Source organism: Tachypleus tridentatus, unplaced genomic scaffold, assembly GCF_004210375.1.
Source record: "Tachypleus tridentatus isolate NWPU-2018 unplaced genomic scaffold, ASM421037v1 Hic_cluster_2, whole genome shotgun sequence".
NCBI lineage: Eukaryota > Metazoa > Arthropoda > Merostomata > Xiphosura > Limulidae > Tachypleus > Tachypleus tridentatus.
In genome coordinates, this window is record NW_027467782.1 from 58,557,488 (window position 1) to 58,584,478 (window position 26,991).

The following is a 26,991-nucleotide window of genomic DNA, read 5'->3' on the forward strand; positions in this document are numbered from 1 at the left end:
AATTACGAGGTTTGTTGGTGGTTCGTTGTGTTGGCGTCTTGTTTATTGTTGTTAATTACGAGTTGTGTTGGTGGTTCGTCGTGTTGGCGTCTTGTTTGTTGTTGTCACCTTAGTTTATCTAGTTTATTGTTGTTGTCACCTTAATTTATCTAGGTTCTTGTTGTTGTCACCATAATTTATCTAGGTTTTTGTTGGTGTCACCATAATTTATCTAGGTTCTTGTTGTTGTCACCTTAATTTATCTAGTTTCTTGTTGTTGTCACCTTAATTTATCTAGTTTCTTGTTGTTGTCACCTTAATTTATCTAGTTTCTTGTTCTTGTCACCTTAATATATCCAGTTTCTTGTTGTTGTCACCTTAATTTGTCCAGTTTATCTAGTTATCTAGTTTCTTGTTGTTGTCACCTTAATTTATCTAGTTATATAGGTTCTTGTTGTTGTCACCTTAATTTATCTAGTTATCTAGGTTCTTGTTGTTGTCACCTTAATTTATCTAGTTATCTAGGTTCTTGTTGTTGTCACCTTAATTTATCTAGTTTCTTGTTGTTATCTAGTTTCTTGTTGTCATCTAGGTTCTTGTTGTTATCCAGGTTCTTTTTGTTGTCCAGGTTCTTGTTGTGGCATACCTTCTTTTATCTAGTTTCTTGTTGTTGTCACCTTAGTTTATACAGTTTATCTAGTTATCCAGGTTCTTGTTGTTGTCACCTTAGTTTATACAGTTTATCTAATTATCCAGGTTCTTGTTGTTGTCACCTTAATTTATCCAGTTTATCTAGTTATCTAGTTTCTTGTTGTTGTCACCTTAGTTTATACAGTTTATCTAGTTATCCAGGTTCTTGTTGTTGTCACCTTAGTTTATACAGTTTATCTAATTATCCAGGTTCTTCTTGTTGTCACCTTAATTTATCCAGTTTATCTAGTTATCTAGTTTCTTGTTGTTGTCACCTTAGTTTATACAGTTTATCTAGTTATCCAGGTTCTTGTTGTTGTCACCTTAATTTATCTAGTTTCTTGTTCTTATCTAGTTTCTTGTTGTCATCTAGGTTCTTGTTGTTATCCAGGTTCTTTTTGTTGTCCAGGTTCTTATTGTGGCATACCTTCTTTTATCTAGTTTCTTCTTGTTGTCACCTTAGTTTATACGTTTTATTTAGTTATCCAGGTTCCTGTTGTTGTCACCTTAGTTTATCTAGTTATCTAGGTTCTTGTTGTTGTCACCTTAATTCATCAAGGTTCATGTTGTTGTGGACCTTAATTTATATAGTTATCTAGGTTCTTGTTGTTATCCAAGTTCTTGTTGTTATCTAGGTTCTTCTTGTTGTCACCTTAGTTTATCTAAGTTCTTGTTGTTATCCAGGTTCTTGTTGTTGTCTAGGTTCTTGTTGTTATCCAGGTTCTTTTTGTTGTTACCTTAGTTTACTTAGGTTCTTGTTGTTGTCACCTTAGTTTATCTAGGTTCTTGTTGTTATATACGTTCTTGTCGTTCTTACTGTTGAGTTGACTGATTTTACGTTTCAAGAGTTCATAAAACAACTAAAACCAAAATTAAACCAATATAAAGAAACACCTTTATACTTATACTAGGCGTAAGGCGTGCTACTCGTAATCCGAGGGTCCTGGGTTTGCGCCCGCGTTGCGCTAAACATGCTCGCCCTCCCAGCCGTGGGGGCGTATTAATGTGACGGTCAATCCCACTATTCGTTGGTAAAAGAGTAGCCCAAGAGTTGGCGGTGGGTGGTGATGACTAGCTCCCTTCCCTCTAGTCTTACACTGCTAAATTAGGGACGGCTAGCACAGATAGCCCTCGAGTAGCTTTGTGCGAAATTCCAAAACAAACAAACAAAACAAACAATACCTATTCTAATTAATAACCTAATATCCACCTGCAACGCCCCCTACAATACGTTACCCGTTTATACTCTATTCCTTAAGATATGTGTCCGTCAATGGTCAAATTCAAACACTCTCTTACTTAACTTGAGGATGACCTAGAAAGTTCGAATCGTTGTTCGCTGCTTATCAGTAAAAGTGCTAATACCCATAATAGCCATTCTGAGATACATTTTTATTTCAAATGGGTTTCTCGTCATCAAGTGTAATGTTATCGTGTGCAGTGTAACAACAGAAATGAAACATTTTACTGTTCAGTTAATGTTAGTACTGTATTGTTATCGTGTACAGTGTAACAACAGAAATGAAACATTTTACTGTTCAGTTAATGTTAGTACTGTATTGTTATCGTGTACAGTGTAACAACAGAAATGAAACATTTTACTGTTCAGTTAATGTTAGTACCGTATTGTTATCGTGTACAGTGTAACAACAGAAATGAAACATTCTACTCTTTAGTTAATGTTAGTATTGTATTGTTATTGTGTACAGTGTAACAACAGAAATGAAACATTCTACTCTTCAGTTAATGTTAGTACTGTATTGTTATCGTGTACAGTGTAATAACAGAAATGAAACATTTTACTGTTCAGTTATTGTTAGTATTGTATTGTTATCGTGTACAGTGATAACAACAGAAATGAAACATTCTACTGTTCAGTTAATGTTAGTACTGTATTGTTATCGTGTACAGTGTAACAAGAGAAATGAAACATTTTACTGTTCAGTTAATGTTAGTACTGTGTTGTTATCGTGTACAGTGTAACAACAGAAATGAAACATTCTACTCTTCAGTTAATGTTAGTACTGTATTGTTATCGTGTACAGTGTAACAACAGAAATGAAACATTCTACTCTTCAGTTAATGTTAGTACTGTATTGTTATCGTGTACAGTGTAACAACAGAAATGAAACATTCTACTCTTCAGTTAATGTTAGTACTGTATTGTTATCGTGTAACAAGAGAAATGAAACATTTTACTGTTCAGTTATTGTTAGTATTGTATTGTTATCGTGTACCGTGTAACGACAGAAATGAAACATTCTACTGTTCAGTTAATGTTAGTACTGTATTGTTATCGTGTACAGTGTAACAACAGAAATGAAACATTTTACTGTTCAGTCAATGATAGTACTGTATTGTTATCGTGTACAATGTAACAACAGAAATGAAACATTTTACTGTTCAGTTAATGTTAGTACTGTATTGTTATCGTGTACAGTGTAACAACAGAAATGAAACATTCTTTTACTCTTCAGTTATTGTTAGTATTGTATTGTTATCGTGTACAGTGTAACAACAGAAATGAAACATTGAACTGTTCAGTTAATGTTAGTACTGTATTGTTATCGTGTACAGTGTAATAACAGAAATGAAACATTCTACCGTTCAGTTAATGTTAGTACTGTATTGTTATCATGTACAGTGTAACAACAGAACTGAAACATTCTACTGTTCAGTTAATGTTAGTACTCTATTGTTATTGTGTACAGTGTAACAACAGAAATGAAACATTGTACTGTTCAGTAGTACTGTATTGTTATCGTGTACAGTGTAACAACAGAAATGAAACATTGTACTGTTCAGTAGTACTGTATTGTTATCGTGTACAGTGTAACAACAGAAATGAAACATTTTACTGTTCAGTTAATGTTAGTACTGTATTGTTATCGTGTAACAAGAGAAATGAAACATTTTACTGTTCAGTTAATTTTATTACTGTATTGTTATCGTGTACAGTGTAACAACAGAAATGAAACATTCTACTGTTCAGTTAATGTTAGTACTGTATTGTTATCGTGTACAGTGTAATAACAGAAATGAAACATTCTACCGTTCAGTTAACGTTAGTACTGTATTGTTGTCGTGTATAGTGTAACAACAGAAATGAAACATTCTACTGTTCAGTTAATGTTAGTACTGTATTGTTATCATGTACAGTGTAACAACAGAACTGAAACATTCTACTGTTCAGTTAATGTTAGTACTGTATTGTTATCGTGTACAGTGTAACAACAGAAATGAAACATTTTACTGTTCAGTTAATGTTAGTACTGTATTATTATCGTGTACAGTGTAACGACAGAAATGAAACATTCTACTATTCAGTTAATGTTTGTACTGTGTTGTTATCGTGTACAGTGTAACAACAGAAATGAAACATTTTACTGTTCAGTTAATGTTAGTACTGTATTGTTATCGTGTACAGTGTAACAACAGAAATGAAACATTCTACTCTTCAGTTAATGTTTGTACTGTATTGTTATCGTGTACAGTGTAACAACAGAAATGAAACATTCTACTCTTCAGTTAATGTTAGTACTGTATTGTTATCGTGTACAGTGTAACAACAGAAATGAAACATTCTACTCTTCAGTTAATGTTAGTACTGTATTGTTATCGTGTACAGTGTAACAACAGAAATGAAACATTCTACTCTTCAGTTAATGTTAGTACTGTATTGTTATCGTGTAACAAGAGAAATGAAACATTTTACTGTTCAGTTATTGTTAGTATTGTATTGTTATCGTGTACCGTGTAACGACAGAAATGAAACATTCTACTGTTCAGTTAATGTTAGTACTGTATTGTTATCGTGTACAGTGTAACAACAGAAATGAAACATTCTTTTACTCTTCAGTTATTGTTAGTATTGTATTGTTATCGTGTACAGTGTAACAACAGAAATGAAACATTGAACTGTTCAGTTAATGTTAGTACTGTATTGTTATCGTGTACAGTGTAATAACAGAAATGAAACATTCTACCGTTCAGTTAATGTTAGTACTGTATTGTTATCATGTACAGTGTAACAACAGAACTGAAACATTCTACTGTTCAGTTAATGTTAGTACTCTATTGTTATTGTGTACAGTGTAACAACAGAAATGAAACATTGTACTGTTCAGTAGTACTGTATTGTTATCGTGTACAGTGTAACAACAGAAATGAAACATTTTACTGTTCAGTTAATGTTAGTACTGTATTGTTATCGTGTAACAAGAGAAATGAAACATTTTACTGTTCAGTTAATTTTATTACTGTATTGTTATCGTGTACAGTGTAACAACAGAAATGAAACATTCTACTGTTCAGTTAATGTTAGTACTGTATTGTTATCGTGTACAGTGTAATAACAGAAATGAAACATTCTACCGTTCAGTTAACGTTAGTACTGTATTGTTGTCGTGTATAGTGTAACAACAGAAATGAAACATTCTACTGTTCAGTTAATGTTAGTACTGTATTGTTATCATGTACAGTGTAACAACAGAACTGAAACATTCTACTGTTCAGTTAATGTTAGTACTGTATTGTTATCGTGTACAGTGTAACAACAGAAATGAAACATTTTACTGTTCAGTTAATGTTAGTACTGTATTATTATCGTGTACAGTGTAACGACAGAAATGAAACATTCTACTATTCAGTTAATGTTTGTACTGTGTTGTTATCGTGTACAGTGTAACAACAGAAATGAAACATTTTACTGTTCAGTTAATGTTAGTACTGTATTGTTATCGTGTACAGTGTAACAACAGAAATGAAACATTCTACTCTTCAGTTAATGTTTGTACTGTATTGTTATCGTGTACAGTGTAACAACAGAAATGAAACATTTTACTGTTCAGTTAATGTTAGTACTGTATTGTTATCGTGTACAGTGTAACAACAGAAATGAAACATTCTACTCTTCAGTTAATGTTAGTACTGTATTGTTATCGTGTACAGTGTAACAACAGAAATGAAACATTCTACTCTTCAGTAATGTTAGTACTGTATTGTTATCGTGTACAGTATAACAACAGAAATGAAACATTCTACTGTTCAGTTAATGTTAGTACTGTATTGTTATAGTGTACAGTGTAACAACAGAAATGAAACATTTTACTGTTCAGTTAACGTTAGTACTATATTGTTATCGTGTACGGTGTAACAACAGAAATGAAACATTTTACTCTTCAGTTAATGTTTGTACTGTATTGATATCGTGTACAGTGTAACAAGAGAAATGAAACATTTTACTGTTCAATTAATGTTAGTATTGTATTGTTATCGTGTGCAGAGCAGAAAGAAAAATTAAATGTTCTAATGATCAGTTAATGTTTGTACTGTATTGTTATCGTGTACAGTGTAACAACAGAAATGAAACATTCTAGTGTTTAGTTAATGTTTGTAGTGTATTGTTATCGTGTACAGTGTAACAACAGAAATGAAACATTCTACTCTTCAGTTAATGTTTGTACTGTATTGTTATCGTGTAACAAGAGAAATGAAACATTTTACTGTTCAGTTTATTTTATTACTGTATTGTTATCGTGTACAGTGTAACAACAGAAATGAAACATTCTACTGTTCAGTTAATGTTAATACTGTATTGTTATCGTGTACAGTGTAATAACAGAAATGAAACATTCTACCGTTCAGTTAACGTTAGTACTGTATTGTTGTCGTGTATAGTGTAACAACAGAAATGAAACATTCTACTGTTCAGTTAATGTTAGTACTGTATTGTTATCATGTACAGTGTAACAACAGAACTGAAACATTCTACTGTTCAGTTAATGTTAGTACTGTATTGTTATCGTGTACAGTGTAACAACAGAAATGAAACATTTTACTGTTCAGTTAATGTTAGTACTGTATTATTATCGTGTACAGTGTAACGACAGAAATGAAACATTCTACTATTCAGTTAATGTTTGTACTGTGTTGTTATCGTGTACAGTGTAACAACAGAAATGAAACATTTTACTGTTCAGTTAATGTTAGTACTGTATTGTTATCGTGTACAGTGTAACAACAGAAATGAAACATTCTACTCTTCAGTTAATGTTTGTACTGCATTGTTATCGTGTACAGTGTAACAACAGAAATGAAACATTTTACTGTTCAGTTAATGTTAGTACTGTATTGTTATCGTGTACAGTGTAACAACAGAAATGAAACATTCTACTCTTCAGTTAATGTTAGTACTGTATTGTTATCGTGTACAGTGTAACAACAGAAATGAAACATTCTACTCTTCAGTAATGTTAGTACTGTATTGTTATCGTGTACAGTATAACAACAGGAATGAAACATTCTACTGTTCAGTTAATGTTAGTACTGTATTGTTATAGTGTACAGTGTAACAACAGAAATGAAACATTTTACTGTTCAGTTAACGTTAGTACTATATTGTTATCGTGTACGGTGTAACAACAGAAATGAAACATTTTACTCTTCAGTTAATGTTTGTACTGTATTGATATCGTGTACAGTGTAACAAGAGAAATGAAACATTTTACTGTTCAATTAATGTTAGTATTGTATTGTTATCGTGTGCAGAGCAGAAAGAAAAATTAAATGTTCTAATGATCAGTTAATGTTTGTACTGTATTGTTATCGTGTACAGTGTAACAACAGAAATGAAACATTCTAGTGTTTAGTTAATGTTTGTAGTGTATTGTTATCGTGTACAGTGTAACAACAGAAATGAAACATTCTACTGTTCAGTTAATGTTTGTACTGTATTGTTATCGTGTACAGTGTAACAACAGAAATGAAACATTCTACTGTTTAGTTAATGTTAGTACTGTATTGTTATCGTGTACAGTGTAACAACAGAACTGAAACATTTTACTGTTCAGTTAATGTTAGTACTGTATTATTATCGTGTACAGTGTAACGACAGAAATGAAACATTCTACTATTCAGTTAATGTTTGTACTGTGTTGTTATCGTGTACAGTGTAACAACAGAAATGAAACATTTTACTGTTCAGTTAATGTTAGTACTGTATTGTTATCGTGTACAGTGTAACAACAGAAATGAAACATTCTACTCTTCAGTTAATGTTTGTACTGTATTGTTATCGTGTACAGTGTAACAACAGAAATGAAACATTTTACTGTTCAGTTAATGTTAGTACTGTATTGTTATCGTGTACAGTGTAACAACAGAAATGAAACATTCTACTCTTCAGTTAATGTTAGTACTGTATTGTTATCGTGTACAGTGTAACAACAGAAATGAAACATTCTACTCTTCAGTAATGTTAGTACTGTATTGTTATCGTGTACAGTATAACAACAGGAATGAAACATTCTACTGTTCAGTTAATGTTAGTACTGTATTGTTATAGTGTACAGTGTAACAACAGAAATGAAACATTTTACTGTTCAGTTAACGTTAGTACTGTATTGTTATCGTGTACGGTGTAACAACAGAAATGAAACATTTTACTCTTCAGTTAATGTTTGTACTGTATTGATATCGTGTACAGTGTAACAAGAGAAATGAAACATTTTACTGTTCAATTAATGTTAGTATTGTATTGTTATCGTGTGCAGAGCAGAAAGAAAAATTAAATGTTCTAATGATCAGTTAATGTTTGTACTGTATTGTTATCGTGTACAGTGTAACAACAGAAATGAAACATTCTAGTGTTTAGTTAATGTTTGTAGTGTATTGTTATCGTGTACAGTGTAACAACAGAAATGAAACATTCTACTGTTCAGTTAATGTTTGTACTGTATTGTTATCGTGTACAGTGTAACAACAGAAATGAAACATTCTACTGTTTAGTTAATGTTAGTACTGTATTGTTATCGTGTACAGTGTAACAACAGAACTGAAACATTCTACTGTTTAGTTAATGTTAGTACTGTATTGTTATAGTGTACAGTGTAACAACAGAACTGAAACATTCTACTGTTTAGTTAATGTTAGTACTGTATTGTTATCATGTACAGAGGAGCAAGAAGAATGAAATGTTTTATTGGTAATTTATTATACATTCTTGACCAAGTGTTTTCATATTGTATTATACTGGTGTAGTATGAAATAGTGACTCAGTAAATGCCTGAGAAGAAATAGAGAAGGTAGCGTTTGATCTGACGAATATGTACCAATTTTTATTTTGGTGTGTTTAGGTTGTTTGACAAAATACACATACACACCTGTTTTGTTTGTTCTTTTGGTATAGTCTTCTCAAAACATATCAATGTTTTGTTCACACAGTTTCTCAGTACTGGCTGTAGAATCATATTACGGAAGTTATAGATCGTCAGATTATTCGACTGTCCAGAAATTGGATGAAGCAATTGGACATTGAAGAAACAGTTGGGTACCCTCAATGTACTCTATCCACAAATCTAAAATATTATCGGAGTACAGGAAACGTTAATTCAGTAAATTTCTGCAGACGACAAAACTGATTGCTTGAGATCATCTTATTTTGATTAAGTAGAAAAACATTATTGCAACACCTAACGACAAGAACGGTGTGGACATATTCAGAAGAATATTGAAAAGGAGACTGACCAAAGAAGGCTATTTTGCAAGAATTGCTACCTGCAAACTGATATGTAATAGAATTTACCGCTGTCACTATGTTACTTGGGTAAGATAACATATCACTTTACATTTAGGGCAGGGGAGTTCTGTTTCTGGTTTGTTGAAGCTGATGAATCGTGTTCGTCGTTTGTCTGCAGAAAGATGACGGAGAACTGCCTATACTGGGTGGGAACACAAATGAGGTGGTGGAATACATGTTTGGGCAGCTATTCATCATAGTTGGAACCGCTCTTCAATTTTCCAAAGTAATTTCAATGGCGATTCCTAAAGGCATCACATGGAGACAATATTTCTTCCGTTTGCTGGGCAAGGTTTGGCAAAAACATTTTGTTTCAGGATGACAATTCCAATGCCCAAAGTGCTCTATTGTACAGGATTATCTCGACCAGAGGTACGTTGCAAGATTGTCATAGCCAGTAAAGTCTCTATATTATAAACATATTGAGAACTGTTGGACAGAAGTGAAAAGGAAAAATACTAAACACGGCCCTAAAACAGCTGGTGTGGTTCAGTTGCAGTGCCTTCTAGTGATAAGCTGGGATGAAATCACAGTGAATTACATCAATAACCTTACCGACAGCATGGCAGATCACCTTGTGGAGATTGTTATGGTACTAGGAGGACCAACGAAGTACTGAAAAATTTATATGAACTTATGGAAGGTTACAGGCGTTGTTCATAATAACTTGTTCCTATATGTTGTCATTCATTATATACGTTTTATTAAGGTTTTGTTCTCATACGTGATGAATTACACATATTTTTACTGTTACGTTTGCATAATAATAGAATAACAATGCAATTTAGTACATTTTAATGTGATAACTGTGATAAGCGTATCGCTTAATACATTTAGTAAAATAACCATATATCTTTAGTGCACTTTAGAGAAATAACAGTATAGCTTTGTACAGTTTTAGCGGAATAACTGTATAAGTTAGTACAGGCCTGGCATGGCTGGGTGGGTTGAGGCGTTGGACTCGTAATCCGAGGGTCGCGGGTTCGATTCCCGGTCACACCAAACATGCTCGCCCTTTCAGTCGTGGGGGCGTTATATAGTGACGACCAATCCCACTAGTCGTTGGTAAAAGAGTAGCCCTTTAGTTGGCGGTGGGTGGTGATGACTAGCTGCCTTCCACTGCTAAATTAGGGACGGCTAGCACAGATAGCCCTCGAGTAGCTTTGCGTGAAATTTAAAAACAAACAAACAAGTTAGTACATTTTAATGGGATTACACAATAGTTTATTATACTTCAGTGGGGTAACGGATACAGGATATCAGTGTAAGTAACTAAATATTCTTCAGTCGACAATCAAAAACTGTAGTTCGATAAATTACAAATATTAGAGTGTAGTGTAGAAATGAATAAAACATTTTAGTGCACGAACTGAAGGTAATCAAGTATTCAATACTTTTATTCTCTTTAAAGAAAGTCATTGAAAGTGTTTAGTATGCCACTAGTGTTCTTGTTACAGATTAAAGTCAATGAAAGTGTTTAGTATGTCACGAGTGTTCTTGTTACAGATTGAAGTCAATGAAAGTGTTTAGTATGTCACCATTGTTCTTGTTACAGAGTAAAGTCTATGAAAGTGTTTAGTATGTCACCAGTGTCATTGTTATAGATTGAAGTCAATGACAAGGTTTATTATGTCACACGTGTTCTTCCTACAGAAGCAAGTTCTCGAAAGTGTTTAGTATATCATTGTTATTGTTACAAATTCAAGTCAATAAAAGTGTTCAGTATGTCACCATTAGTTCATGTTAGAGAATTGTTCAATGAAAGTATTTAATATTTCACTAGCATTCTTGTTACAGATTAAAGTAGAAGAAAGTGTTTAGTATGTCACCATTGTTCTTGTTACAGATTAAAGTAGATGAAAGTGTTTAATATGTCACCAGTGTTGTAAGATCCAAGACAATGAAAACGTTTAATATGTCACCAGTTTTCTAAGATACAAGACAATGAAAACGTTTAGTATGTCACCATTGTTCTTGTTAGAGATTCAAGTCGATCAAAGTGTTTAGTATGTCACCAGTGTTATTGTTCCAGATTCAACTCGATAAACGTGATTAGTATATCACCAGTGTTATTGTTACAGATTCAAGTCGATGATGAGAGTTTTTAGTATGTCACCATTGTTTCTATTACGCATTCAAGTCGATGATAGTGTTTAGTATGTCACCATTGTTCTTGGTACAAAATGTTCGATGGAACTATTTAGTATTTCACCAGTGTTCTTGTTACGGATTAAAGTCGATGAAAATGTTTAGTATGTCACACGTGTTCTTCCTAGAGAATCAAGTCGATTGTATGTAACCATTCTTCTTGTTAGAGATTCAAGTCGATGAAAGTGTTTAGTATGCCACAAGTGTTCTTGTTACAGATTAAAGTCCATCAAAGTGTTTAGTATGTTCCTTGTTCTTGCTATAGATTCAAGTTGATGAAAGTGTTTAGTATGTCACCAGTGTTTTTGTTACAGATTAAAGTGTTTTTTATTACACCATTGTTCTTGTTAATGATTCATGTCAGAGAAAGTGTCTAATATGTCACCGTTGTTCTTGTTACAGTTGAAAGTCGATGAATATGTTTAGTATTTCACCAATTTTCTTCTTAAAGGTTTTAGGCGATGAAATTGCTTAGTATGTATCAAGTGTTCTTGTTACAAATTAAAATTGATGAAAGTGTTTAGTATATCACAACTGTTCTTGTTACAGATTAAAGTCAATAAGTGTTTAGTATATCACTTGTTCTTGTTACAGATTCTAGTCGATGAAACTGTTTTGTATTTCTCCAGTGTTCTTGTTACACATTCTAGTCGATGAAACTGTTTTGTATTTCACCAGTGTTCTTGTTACACATTCTAGTCGATGAAAGTGTTTTGTATTTCACCAGTGTTCTTGTTACACATTCTAGTCGACGAAAGTGTTTTGAAAGTGTTTTGTATTTCACCAGTGTTCTTGTTACACATTCTAGTCGATGAAAGTGTTTTATATTTCACCAGTGTTCTCGTTACACATTCTAGTCGATGAAAGTGTTTTGTATTTCACCAGTGTTCTTATTACACATTCTAGTCGTTGAAAGTGTTTTATATTTCATCAGTGTTCTTGTTACACATTCTAGTCGATGAAAGTGTTTTGTATTTCACCAGTGTTCTTGTTACACATTCTAGTCGATGAAAGTGTTTTATATTATTTTCACCAGTGTTCTTGTTACACATTCTAGTCGACGAAAGTGTTTTGTATTTCACCAGTGTTCTTGTTACACATTCTAGTCGACGAAAGTGTTTTGTATTTCACCAGTGTTCTTGTTACACATTCTAGTCGACGAAAGTGTTTTGTATTTCACCAGTGTTCTTGTTACACATTCTAGTCGACGAAAGTGTTTTATATTTCACCAGTGTTCTTGTTACACATTCTAGTCAATGAAAGTGTTTTGTATTTCACCAGTGTTCTTGTTACACATTCTAGTCGATGAAAGTGTTTTATATTTCACCAGTGTTCTTGTTACACATTCTAGTCGATGAAAGTGTTTTGTATTTCACCAGTGTTCTTATTACACATTCTAGTCGTTGAAAGTGTTTTATATTTCATCAGTGTTCTTGTTACACATTCTAGTCGATGAAAGTGTTTTGTATTTCACCAGTGTTCTTGTTACACATTCTAGTCGATGAAAGTGTTTTATATTTCATCAGTGTTCTTGTTACACATTCTAGTCGATGAAAGTGTTTTACCAGTATTTCACCAGTGTTCTTGTTACACATTCTAGTCGATGAAAGTGTTTTATATTTCACCAGTGTTCTTGTTACACATTCTAGTCGATGAAAGTGTTTTGTATTTCACCAGTGTTCTTGTTACACATTCTAGTCGATGAAAGTGTTTTATATTTCACCAGTGTTCTTGTTACACATTCTAGTCGATGAAAGTGTTTTGTATTTCACCAGTGTTCTTGTTACACATTCTAGTCGATGAAAGTGTTTTATATTTCATCAGTGTTCTTGTTACACATTCTAGTCGATGAAAGTGTTTTGTATTTCACCAGTGTTCTTGTTACACATTCTAGTCGATGAAAGTGTTTTATATTTCACCAGTGTTCTTGTTACACATTCTAGTCGATGAAAGTGTTTTATATTTCACCAGTGTTCTTGTTACACATTCTAGTCGATGAAAGTGTTTTATATTTCACCAGTGTTCTTGTTACACATTCTAGTCGATGAAAGTGTTTTGTATTTCACCAGTGTTCTTGTTACACATTCTAGTCGATGAAAGTGTTTTGTATTTCACCAGTGTTCTTGTTACACATTCTAGTCGATGAAACTGTTTTGTATTTCACCAGTGTTCTTGTTACACATTCTAGTCGACGAAAGTGTTTTGTATTTCACCAGTGTTCTTGTTACACATTCTAGTCGACGAAAGTGTTTTGTATTTCACCAGTGTTCTTGTTACACATTCTAGTCGATGAAAGTGTTTTGTATTTCACCAGTGTTCTTGTTACACATTCTAGTCGACGAAAGTGTTTTATATTTCACCAGTGTTCTTGTTACACATTCTAGTCGACGAAAGTGTTTTATATTTCACCAGTGTTCTTGTTACACATTCTAGTCGATGAAAGTGAAAGTGTTTTGTATTTCACGATGAGTGTTCTTGTTACACATTCTAGTCGATGAAAGTGTTTTGTATTTCACCAGTGTTCTTGTTACACATTCTAGTCGATGAAAGTGTTTTATATTTCACCAGTGTTCTTGTTACACATTCTAGTCGATGAAAGTGTTTTGTATTTCACCAGTGTTCTTGTTACACATTCTAGTCGATGAAGTGTTTTATATTTCATCAGTGTTCTTGTTACACATTCTAGTCGATGAAAGTGTTTTGTATTTCACCAGTGTTCTTGTTACACATTCTAGTCGATGAAAGTGTTTTATATTTCACCAGTGTTCTTGTTACACATTCTAGTCGATGAAAGTGTTTTATATTTCACCAGTGTTCTTGTTACACATTCTAGTCGATGAAAGTGTTTTGTATTTCACCAGTGTTCTTGTTACACATTCTAGTCGATGAAAGTGTTTTGTATTTCACCAGTGTTCTTGTTACACATTCTAGTCGATGAAAGTTCTAGTCGATGAAAGTGTTTTGTATTTCACCAGTGTTCTTGTTACACATTCTAGTCGATGAAAGTGTTTTGTATTTCACCAGTGTTCTTGTTACACATTCTAGTCGATGAAAGTGTTTTATATTTCACCAGTGTTCTTGTTACACATTCTAGTCGATGAAAGTGTTTTGTATTTCACCAGTGTTCTTGTTACACATTCTAGTCGATGAAAGTGTTTTATATTTCACCAGTGTTCTTGTTACACATTCTAGTCGATGAAAGTGTTTTATATTTCACCAGTGTTCTTGTTACACATTCTAGTCGATGAAAGTGTTTTATATTTCACCAGTGTTCTTGTTACACATTCTAGTCGATGAAAGTGTTTTATATTTCACCAGTGTTCTTGTTACACATTCTAGTCGATGAAAGTGTTTTGTATTTCACCAGTGTTCTTGTTACACATTCTAGTCGATGAACGTGTTTTGTATTTCACCAGTGTTCTTGTTACAGATTCTAGTCGATGAAACTGTTTTGTATTTCTCCAGTGTTCTTGTTACACATTCTAGTCGACGAAAGTGTTTTATATTTCACCAGTGTTCTTGTTACACATTCTAGTCAATGAAAGTGTTTTGTATTTCACTAGTGTTCTTGTTACACATTCTAGTCGATGAAAGTGTTTTATATTTCACCAGTGTTCTCGTTACACATTCTAGTCGATGAAAGTGTTTTGTATTTCACCAGTGTTCTTATTACACATTCTAGTCGTTGAAAGTGTTTTATATTTCATCAGTGTTCTTGTTACACATTCTAGTCGATGAAAGTGTTTTGTATTTCACCAGTGTTCTTGTTACACATTCTAGTCGATGAAGGTGTTTTATATTTCATCAGTGTTCTTGTTACACATTCTAGTCGATGAAAGTGTTTTATATTTCACCAGTGTTCTTGTTACACATTCTAGTCGACGAAAGTGTTTTGTATTTCACCAGTGTTCTTGTTACACATTCTAGTCGATGAAAGTGTTTTGTATTTCACCAGTGTTCTTGTTACACATTCTAGTCAATGAAAGTGTTCTTGTACACATTCTAGTCACCCAGTGTTCTTGTTACAGATTCTAGTCGATGAAACTGTTTTGTATTTCTCCAGTGTTCTTGTTACACATTCTAGTCGATGAAAGTGTTTTGTATTTCACCAGTGTTCTTGTTACACATTCTAGTCGATGAAAGTGTTTTGTATTTCACCAGTGTTCTTGTTACACATTCTAGTCACTGAAAGTGTTTTATATTTCACCAGTGTTCTTGTTACACATTCTAGTCGATGAAAGTGTTTTATATTTCACCAGTGTTCTTGTTACAGATTCTCGATCGACACCTGGTTGTCGGGGATGAAATATCTTCACAGGAGTTAGAACGAAAAGATAACTTGCAGATGGTTAATGGTGTCGTCGATGTGAAGAGGGGATTAGGTAACGCTGGTAAGTATAGTCATCAATACAAGTGTTATGTAAACTTATTGTAGATTCGGTGGAATCAGATACTATGCACGATGGTCATCACTACAAGTGGACTGCCCATTTGTCACCACAAGTAAACTTATTGTAGATTCAGTTACTTACTATACACGATAGCCATGAACACTTGTGTACTGTCCGTTTGTCCCTACAAGTAAACTTATTGTAGATTCAGTAGAATCAGTTACTTACTATACACGATAGCCATGAACACTTGTGTACTGTCCGTTTGTCCCTACAAGTAAACTTATTGTAGATTCAGTAGAATCAATTACTTACTATACACGATAGCCATGAACACTTGTGTACTGTCCGTTTGTCCCTACAAGTAAACTTATTGTAGATTCAGTAGAATCAGTTACTTACTATACACGATAGCCATGAACACTTGTGTACTGTCCGTTTGTCCCTACAAGTAAACTTATTGTAGATTCAGTAGAATCAGTTACTTACTATACACGATGGCCATGAACACTTGTGTACTGTCCGTTTGTCCCTACAAGTAAACTTATTGTAGATTCAGTAGAATCAGTTACTTACTATACACGATAGCCATCACCACATGTGTACTGTCCGTTTTTCCCTACTTCACTTTCATTATTTAAATAATAAGATATTTAGTCATAATATAAACTAAATATTTGTGTTTGATATTTTTGTGTAAATGAAATATGTCGTGTTATTTTGATATATTTGTAGTATTCTAATTTTTGGGGTTACTTTCATGAACCAACATTTCAGTCATACCCTGTGATGATAATTTACAACATAACTTTAATCATACCTAGTTGTTGAAACACAGCTTTCCTTCTACATTCTTTTCCTATAACAGTGTAGCAATGTTGGGGTTAATCTGAAACTTTCATCAACCAACATTTCAGTCATATCCTGTGATGATAATTTACAATTTAACTTTAATCATACCTAGTTGTTGAAACACAGCTTTCCTTCTACATTCTTTTCCTATAACAGTGTAGCAATGTTGGGGTTAATCTGAAACTTTCATAAACCAACATTTCAGTCATATCCTGTGATGATAATTTACAATTTAACTTTAATCATACCTAGTTGTTGAAACACAGCTTTCCTTCTACATTCTTTTCCTATAACAGTGTAGCAATGTTGGGGTTAATCTGAAACTTTCATAAACCAACATTTCAGTCATATCCTGTGATGATAATTTACAATTTAACTTTAATCATACCTAGTTGTTGAAACACAGCTTTCCTTCTACATTCTTTTCCTATAACAGTGTAGCAATGTTGGGGTTAATCTGAAACTTTCATCAACCAACATTTCAGTCATATCTTGTGATGATAATTTACAATTTGACTTTAATCATACCTAGTTGTTGAAACACAGCTTTCCTTCTACATTCTTTTCCTATAACAGTGTAGCAATGTTGGGGTTAATCTGAAACTTTCATAAACCAACATTTCAATCATACCCTGTGATGATAATTTACAACTTAACTTTAATCATACCTAGTTGTTGAAACACAGCTTTCCTTCTACATTCTTTTCCTATAACAGTGTATAATCTGAAACTTTCATAAACCAACATTTCAGTCATATCCTTGATGATAATTTACAATTTAACTTTAATCATACCTAGTTGTTGAAACACAGCTTTCCTTCTACATTCTTTTCCTATAACAGTGTAGCAATGTTGGGGTTAATCTGAAACTTTCATAAACCAACATTTCAGTCATATCCTGTGATGATAATTTACAATTTAACTTTAATCATACCTAGTTGTTGAAACACAGCTTTCCTTCTACATTCTTTTCCTATAACAGTGTAGCAATGTTGGGGTTAATCTGAAACTTTCATAAACCAACATTTCAGTCATATCCTGTGATGATAATTTACAATTTAACTTTAATCATACCTAGTTGTTGAAACACAGCTTTCCTTCTACATTCTTTTCCTATAACAGTGTAGCAATGTTGGGGTTAATCTGAAACTTTCATAAACCAACATTTCAGTCATATCCTGTGATGATAATTTACAATTTAACTTTAATCATACCTAGTTGTTGAAACACAGCTTTCCTTCTACATTCTTTTCCTATAACAGTGTAGCAATGTTGGGGTTAATCTGAAACTTTCATAAACCAACATTTCAGTCATATCCTGTGATGATAATTTACAATTTAACTTTAATCATACCTAGTTGTTGAAACACAGCTTTCCTTCTACATTCTTTTCCTATAACAGTGTAGCAATGTTGGGGTTAATCTGAAACTTTCATAAACCAACATTTCAGTCATATCCTGTGATGATAATTTACAATTTAACTTTAATCATACCTAGTTGTTGAAACACAGCTTTCCTTCTACATTCTTTTCCTATAACAGTGTAGCAATGTTGGGGTTAATCTGAAACTTTCATAAACCAACATTTCAGTCATATCCTGTGATGATAATTTACAATTTAACTTTAATCATACCTAGTTGTTGAAACACAGCTTTCCTTCTACATTCTTTTCCTATAACAGTGTAGCAATGTTGGGGTTAATCTGAAACTTTCATAAACCAACATTTCAGTCATATCCTGTGATGATAATTTACAACATAACTTTAATCATACCTAGTTGTTGAAACACAGCTTTCCTTCTACATTCTTTTCCTATAACAGTGTAGCAATGTTGGGGTTAATCTGAAACTTTCATAAACCAACATTTCAGTCATATCCTGTGATGATAATTTACAATTTAACTTTAATCATACCTAGTTGTTGAAACACAGCTTTCCTTCTACATTCTTTTCCTATAACAGTGTAGCAATGTTGGGGTTAATCTGAAACTTTCATAAACCAACATTTCAGTCATACCCTGTGATGATAATTTACAATTTAACTTTAATCATACCTAGTTGTTGAAACACAGCTTTCCTTCTACATTCTTTTCCTATAACAGTGTAGCAATGTTGGGGTTAATCTGAAACTTTCATAAACCAACATTTCAATCATACCCTGTGATGATAATTTACAACTTAACTTTAATCATACCTAGTTGTTGAAACACAGCTTTCCTTCTACATTCTTTTCCTATAACAGTGTAGCAATGTTGGGGTTAATCTGAAACTTTCATAAACCAACATTTCAGTCATACCCTGTGATGATAATTTACAATTTAACTTTAATCATACCTAGTTGTTGAAACACAGCTTTCCTTCTACATTCTTTTCCTATAACAGTGTAGCAATGTTGGGGTTAATCTGAAACTTTCATAAACCAACATTTCAGTCATACCCTGTGATGATAATTTACAATTTAACTTTAATCATACCTAGTTGTTGAAACACAGCTTTCCTTCTACATTCTTTTCCTATAACAGTGTAGCAATGTTGGGGTTAATCTGAAACTTTCATAAACCAACATTTCAGTCATACCCTGTGATGATAATTTACAACATAACTTTAATCATACCTAGTTGTTGAAACACAGCTTTCCTTCTACATTCTTTTCCTATAACAGTGTAGCAATGTTGGGGTTAATCTGAAACTTTCATAAACCAACATTTCAGTCATACCCTGTGATGATAATTTACAACATAACTTTAATCATACCTAGTTGTTGAAACACAGCTTTCCTTCTACATTCTTTTCCTATAACAGTGTAGCAATGTTGGGGTTAATCTGAAACTTTCATAAACCAACATTTCAATCATACCCTGTGATGATAATTTACAACATAACTTTAATCATACCTAGTTGTTGAAACACAGCTTTCCTTCTACATTCTTTTCCTATAACAGTGTAGCAATGTTGGGGTTAATCTGAAACTTTCATAAACCAACATTTCAATCATACCCTGTGATGATAATTTACAACTTAACTTTAATCATACCTAGTTGTTGAAACACAGCTTTCCTTCTACATTCTTTTCCTATAACAGTGTAGCAATGTTGGGGTTAATCTGAAACTTTCATAAACCAACATTTCAATCATACCCTGTGATGATAATTTACAACTTAACTTTAATCATACCTAGTTGTTGAAACACAGCTTTCCTTCTACATTCTTTTCCTATAACAGTGTAGCAATGTTGGGGTTAATCTGAAACTTTCATAAACCAACATTTCAGTCATACCCTGTGATGATAATTTACAACATAACTTTAATCATACCTAGTTGTTGAAACACAGCTTTCCTTCTACATTCTTTTCCTATAACAGTGTAGCAATGTTGGGGTTAATCTGAAACTTTCATAAACCAACATTTCAATCATACCCTGTGATGATAATTTACAACTTAACTTTAATCATACCTAGTTGTTGAAACACAGCTTTCCTTCTACGTTCTTTTCCTATAACAGTGTAGCAATGTTGGGGTTAATCTGAAACTTTCATAAACCAACATTTCAGTCATACCCTGTGATGATAATTTACAACATAACTTTAATCATACCTAGTTGTTGAAACACAGCTTTCCTTCTACATTCTTTTCCTATAACAGTGCAGCAATGTTAACAGTTTACTGAGAAAACCTGCTTCTGGGGTGTAGATTGAATGGACAATTTCAAGAACGTCATATTGTATTTAACCAAAACTTTTAATTGTTTAATAATGTTTACTTTAAAGATAACATTAATTTAAACAGTTAATTTGTATGAAACTGATTTGTGGTTAATATATTATCTTAATCCGAATGTTTCTATAACTTATATTTTATTCCAAGATAATGGTGTTTCAATTATTTTTCTTATAGATAATAGTAGAGTTAAAAAGTGACCATTTAACACAAAGAATGTATTTGAATAATGACGTACTGTGCAAAAAGATGACAAAATATTGAGTCTTCCGTACCATTACAGAATATAGTAATGCTTCACTGATACCTGTTGAAGCCTGGGTGAGAATACTTATCATTTAGAATTTCATACACCTGTCTCAAGGGTTGGTCATAAGGGTTCTGTTTGAATGAAGATACTGATCAAATTTAGGGTCTGATATGTGTTTCATGGCACCCTATGCAGTGTCTTAACTATATAGAAAGAAACTAGCAAGAAGCTAGCTTATGGTACCAGTATATGCTAGAAAAAAACTAATTTAATATCACTCCACAAATAAACCTTGATAAAAACAGTTTTAACACTATATATTAAGTTCTGTTGTCATGCCATGGCCCAAAAAAAATAGAGGATTGTCAATAGACAGAGAGTTCACATAAAAGCTTTATGTGATACTAGTTGGACTCTCTGACAAATTTCACCAGACTTGAAATGCTCCCCAAACACTGTCAAGTACACTCTAGATCGTTAGATTCAGATAGGTAAATTCAAAAATAGGAAAGAGGAGACAGAACACCTAAACCTAATGATACTGATGTCAAGTATCTTTGTTTATGCAGCCATCAGGACAGAAGGAAAACTGCTACTGATCTCAAGCATGAGATAGACAACCATGTACTACATGACAGAAAGGTGTCCAGATATACAGTGTCAAGAAGACTTGACAAGAATGGAATATTTGGTCATACAGCAGTTAAAAAAACTTTACTTTGATCTACAGATATTGTTAGAAAGTGAAATTTGTTAAAAAGTACAAAAAATGGACTGTTGATGATTGGTAAAGGGTGTTATGGATGGATGAGTCCAAATTTGAAATATTTGGTTCAAAGTGTGGATTGTATGTCCAGCAGAAGGAAGGTGAAAGATACTTACCTCAATACATAGCACCTACCATGAAATACGAGTGAGGCAGTGTGATAGTTTGGGGTGTTTATCTGCTGAGGCAACAGGAGATATTTGTAAAATAGATGAAATAATGGACCAGCAGAAGTAACATCTGATACATCATGGTATACCTAGTGGTTTGTGTATTCTTGGTAAATGATTTTACTATTGAGAGGTCGATGACCCAAACACTCTTCCAACCTATACAGAAATTACTTAGTTAAGAAAGAAGCTGCTGGAGTCGTTCAAATGACACAATGGCCCAAACAGAATCCGTTCTCAGTCCAGTGGAGCAGATCTGGGACTTGACAGATCAAAAATTTGACAAATCAAAAGTACTTCCACAAGTACTTTATGGAAGTTTATTAGAGAAATTTGAAATAAAATCCCTAAGGACACTGATTAAATATGTTACAACAAAGCCTGTCTACATGTACTAAAATAAAAGGGAGACACACAAAATATGAAGTGTTTGCTGAACTCAAGCAATTTCACAGAGTTTCTGTTGTACTAAATATGAAGATAACATTTTGATGTTCCCTCTATGATTTACCTTGCACTGTTCTTTGAACTTACTCTAAAATCTATTTTTTACTTTGTTCTAACACTTTTGTAGTGTACTGTGTATTTTAAAACAAAAGTGTGTAACAAGAATTCAGTTGAGGCTGACACTGTAAGTTATTAAATTTGCCAATAGATGCCTCTAAAGTAGTTTTGGTAATCTAGTGGTTTATTGTCATTTTAGAATTAGTGTAGCGAATTAATTATTTTTTTAAATTTGTTTAAAAGCGATGAGAGACTTTTTATTCTAGAAATATTTGGTGTGTTGCTTATTTTTATTAGAAAGGTAGAAAGGATTCCTTTCCAATTCAGGATACAATTTTATAAGTGAAGTAAACAAACCTGCTTGAATATATTTTACTGCTCATGGCCGTTGCAATTAAACTTCTCTTCTTCTAACTTCGTTTACAAGAAACAACAGCTTACAATAAACATATAAATATGACAGGACAAGTAGTACCACTCCAACCTATAGCATAATCTAATTTCACAGCTAACTGAAACAAATACATTTTACTGAATCGAGCTTGAACGGCAAAGAAGCAGAAGAGTGAATTCGAAGCAGTTAGACGTCAGTAAATTACTTTGTTAGCCAATCAAAATTAAGATAATTCATGACATGAATTAGTGGCGTATTCATAGATTAGTAGTTGGTAAAAATAAGTTAAGTTAACGGCTTCTAATACACAGAAAAAACCAGTATGTTTTGTCTTGTTTATTGTTTTTATTTCGTGATACTTAGCAACAAAAGTATAACCTAATATTGTTATTAGTCTATTACTGAAATTTCTTAATTTATAGTCTCCGTTAATTAAAGAGGTTTACTTTATGTTTAAAATAACATTGGTAATTTAAGAGTAAATAGTTTAATTGATAAACGATTTAAGATTAAAATTGAATTAATATTTTTACTTTCATGGTAAATTGTTTACACTTGGTTCTAGACTGGGTGATAACACATTACGTCTTTATTTTAGGCTTATTATATTAATGCTCATAACACTTATAAGGTTTCACAACATCCCCTTCTCACGGTCCACTGTTCCCCCGTCATAAACACTTTTTTATTGATCAGACACTAACCGAATCTATTCTATCTGGATAAATACATTTTGGCTTTATGACTCCTAGAATTTCGATAAATCAAGAGTGGCGTGATACTCAAGGTTTTTTATATAGGTTCAAATTAATTAGTTTCTATCTTATGTTCACACACTAGGTAAAAGGAAATATATAAGTCGATCTAACGTGTTCAAACAAATGTTGGTCTTCCTCTCTAGATGTTTACTTAGAATGGGAAGGAATTCAAGCAGTTATCGTACGACCAGACGTTCAAGCGACCAACGGTGTCATACACGTCATAGACCGTGTTCTCATGAAACAACGTGATATGATGAGAACAGGAGGGACGCCGGGTTTCTACCCTTCTCTGGTGTTATGTGTTTCGACTTTGCTCGTTCATTGGATGTAACTTCCACTAGTTTTTGTTACCCTTCCTTCCTCCACTATGTCAGCAATAATTTGTTTTACCTACAGTCACTCACAAAGGTTTTTTAAATTCTAAACCTTCAACTTGAACACTGATTTAAATTTCTTTACGACAATAAAAGTCAGGACAAAACGTGAGAATTGGACATAAGACCGATATTCAACTGTTTTAAAACGGTAACATGTCTAATTCAGTGAGTGCATATGCTAGAATATTAATTCACACTACACACTGTCTGGTTGTTCTAATGCTTTCTATCCAATTACGTTTAAACATCAAAACATAAAAGTATTTTCTCTTCTTTAAAAATACTTTTGAAAGATTTTAACAATAGGCGTCAGGAGGGTAACGTTATAAGTGAAGGAAACCAATACCATCTGACTAGCGCTAAGAAACACGTGATGAACTCTGAATGAGGCCTAAATATTCCATTTCTGTTTTTATTTGTCTCCGTTTCTCAACGCATTGTCATCTTTCTTGTTTGTTTGTTTATTTAACAACAAACACAATCAGTGTTTAGTAAAGAACTGCCATAATTTATACAAGTTCTAATTCTAATAATTCCATATTATCGACTAAATTTTACTTCTACAATAATTAATATATAACATCTACTTGGTTATTAAAACAAAAACTAATACACACGAACATCGGAAGACATAAATTGAAACCACCACAGACTTACGTGATTAGACATTTTAATTTTGTACCTTATATTGTGGTTAGTTGCATTAAGTTAAATAAAATTCATGAGAAGGTTAGTTAGTAAAAATTAATTAACTTCGTTACTTAGCCATGAGGATAATTTCTATTCTACTTGACTTTACAAAGCACTGTTTTTAATCACAATTCACCTTGTAAAATAACTCATTGCATTATGCAAAACAAATATATTTGTTACTTCCTACTCAACGCGGACAAAGTCAGTAAATTATAGAAATAAGTTTCATTGCTAGCTGTTTTTGTGATGAGTCGTTCCATTCACAACCGTCAAAACACCAGCAAGTTGTTTATTTATCTTATGAATACAGTTAATGCTTCATAGCACTTGTTTCGAGATTACTTTAAAAGGTGTAATAAGTGTAGATCCGTGTTCTCAAACAACGATCTGATTTTACAAAATTCAATAATTTACAGTAGTATGTGACGAAACAAACAATAATTTACAGTAGTATGTGACGAAACAAACAATAATTTACAGTAGTATGTGACGAAACAAACAATAATTTACAGTAGAATGTGACGAAAGTTTTTTTTTTAATTTACTACAACGGAGCTTTTGAGCAATTGAAGGTATAAAACAGTAATTGTGTTTAATTGTTGATTGTTTAACTTAAATTTAAGCTGTCACTGTAACCTGCTTAGTTCGAGTTTGAGCTGTAGCTGTTAGCAGCTTGGCTTAAATTTAAGCCATGACTGTTAATTGCAAAACGCAATTAAGTTTAAGCCGTGACTGTTTAACTTCAGTACTGTTTGAACTATTTTATAAACATTTATTATGGGGGGTTGTCTATTAATGATCGTAGAATTAGTGACATTTTCATTCGTTTAATACACGAAATACTATTTTCAAGAAATATTTTGGCTACTGTGAAACTTGTGTTTGTCCTGTACTGTGTGTCATGTAGTTCACAAGTTTGTGAAAGAGACAATTTCAAACTTCGAATAAAACACGTGTTCACAAACGTCAATGTCCATAGAGAATTTTAATCACACCACCCTATCATTAACTGTATTGTAATAACACTTATAGGACCACAGCGTTTTCGTTTCTACTAAACTTCAGTTCTGTTGAGATTAGGTTGATATTGATTTGTAATGACTTTAAATAATACCAAAACGTTTATATTTACAATCTTTTAAAACAACCAAAACAAATGTTTTAGAACATTTATTTTGCAAAGCTCTTTAACTTTCTTTAAAATGTGTCGGTTTTCATTTGATGTTTTCGACGTAAATTATATGAAGCTGTTATCACTCACATCATTTTCTGACGTCAAATCTGTAGACAAGTTCTTTACATCGATCAGGACTACAAGTTAACCCGGTGATTTACACATCTAATTAAATGTACAGTTCTTACTTATAACGATTAGTATGCATTGATTATAAGTTGGGCATCTTTGTCGACCTTAATTTCAGTAATCTCTCACAAGGCTATCAGCAAAACTAGAGTCACACGTCTTTAATGTCTGTAAATCTGGCGGTAACTTATTGAAATGTTCTATTTTGTTACAACTTAATTCGGTTTTTATAAACCATTTTCTGGTTATGAACTAATTAATAACTTGTGATTTATTACAAACATTATATATGAGCAATTAATTTAATCTGGTTTACTGTTTTATATATAAAGTATTATATTGTTAAAATATTAATGAAAGATAAATATTTTCTGTTAAAATTGATGAAATACTCTGGAAATTAAGAAGTTAACGAGGTTAAAAGTAAAATGGAGCAAGAGTGTTGGTTGATATAATAAACGTGAATGTGGTTTAAAACATCAAATGGAAAGGTACGAGACCTACTTTTAACTAGAATGAAGGAAATGTGGTAACTGGTAATTTTATAAGCTTCTGGTTGCTCAGTAGTTTGTGGGAACTTTCGTTGAAGGTTGTTAAATATGTATTCTGAATCTTAGAGCTAGTAAGCCACCTGAATATTGATAAATAAGGACATCCGCTGTCGCACGAAAATTCAAAACACTGTTTCTTGTGCGCCCTTAAATTGGTCTGTTTCATTATAAAAAATTGAAATCTGGGTTTGTATCGTTTATATGTTAAAAATTGTATAGGTGAAGATTTGAAATAAGAAAAGCTTGTAAGCGAATGTGTCCCAGTTGTGTAATAAAGATGCATTTTGTGTATCAACAAAGAGTACCGTTGTCACGTTCTTACAGGTAAGTATCAACACGTTTTGCTAGTTTACGTAATAAAACTAGCGTTTGAACTATGACTTTGTGCTCTTTCTTGTAAGGCTAAAGAACACATGAAATATATATATATATATATATACGAGAAAATTATAACTTAAACGATAATATGCTTGGTTGTTTATCGAATTGACCACAAAACTGCACAATGGGCTGTTTCTTCTCTGCCCACCACGGGTATCTAAACCCGGTTTTTAGCTGTGGGAGTTTGCAGACACTATGATGCAGCTAGCATGATCGCTCGAGGTCCGTATCTGGCTGCAGAAGAAACGAAAATAATTTATCGAAATATTATTACTAAGCGTTCATGCACTCTAAGCCTAATTCATCTCACTTTTAAAACCAACTCTAATATATTACATATCTTTAATCTAATTTGATTTTACTCTAGCACATTACATATCTTTAATCCAATGTGATTTTACTCTAGTACACTACAGATCTTTAACCCAATGTGATTTTACTCTAGTACACTACAGATCTTTAATCCAATGTGATTTTACTCTAGTA

General features: G+C 32.7%; 1 protein-coding gene across 1 annotated transcript in view; it reads left to right on the forward strand.

Annotated features, from left to right (window-relative positions):
* LOC143242336 (fasciclin-1-like) overlaps positions 1 to 26,423 on the forward strand; it is an 81,080-nt gene extending 54,657 nt beyond the window's left edge. The window contains exons 10-11 of the mRNA XM_076485696.1: positions 15,669 to 15,786; positions 23,341 to 26,423. The gene's annotated coding sequence lies outside the window, so the exon portion shown is untranslated. The remainder of the gene's footprint in view (positions 1 to 15,668; positions 15,787 to 23,340) is intronic.
* The last annotated feature ends 568 nt before the right edge of the window (positions 26,424 to 26,991 follow it).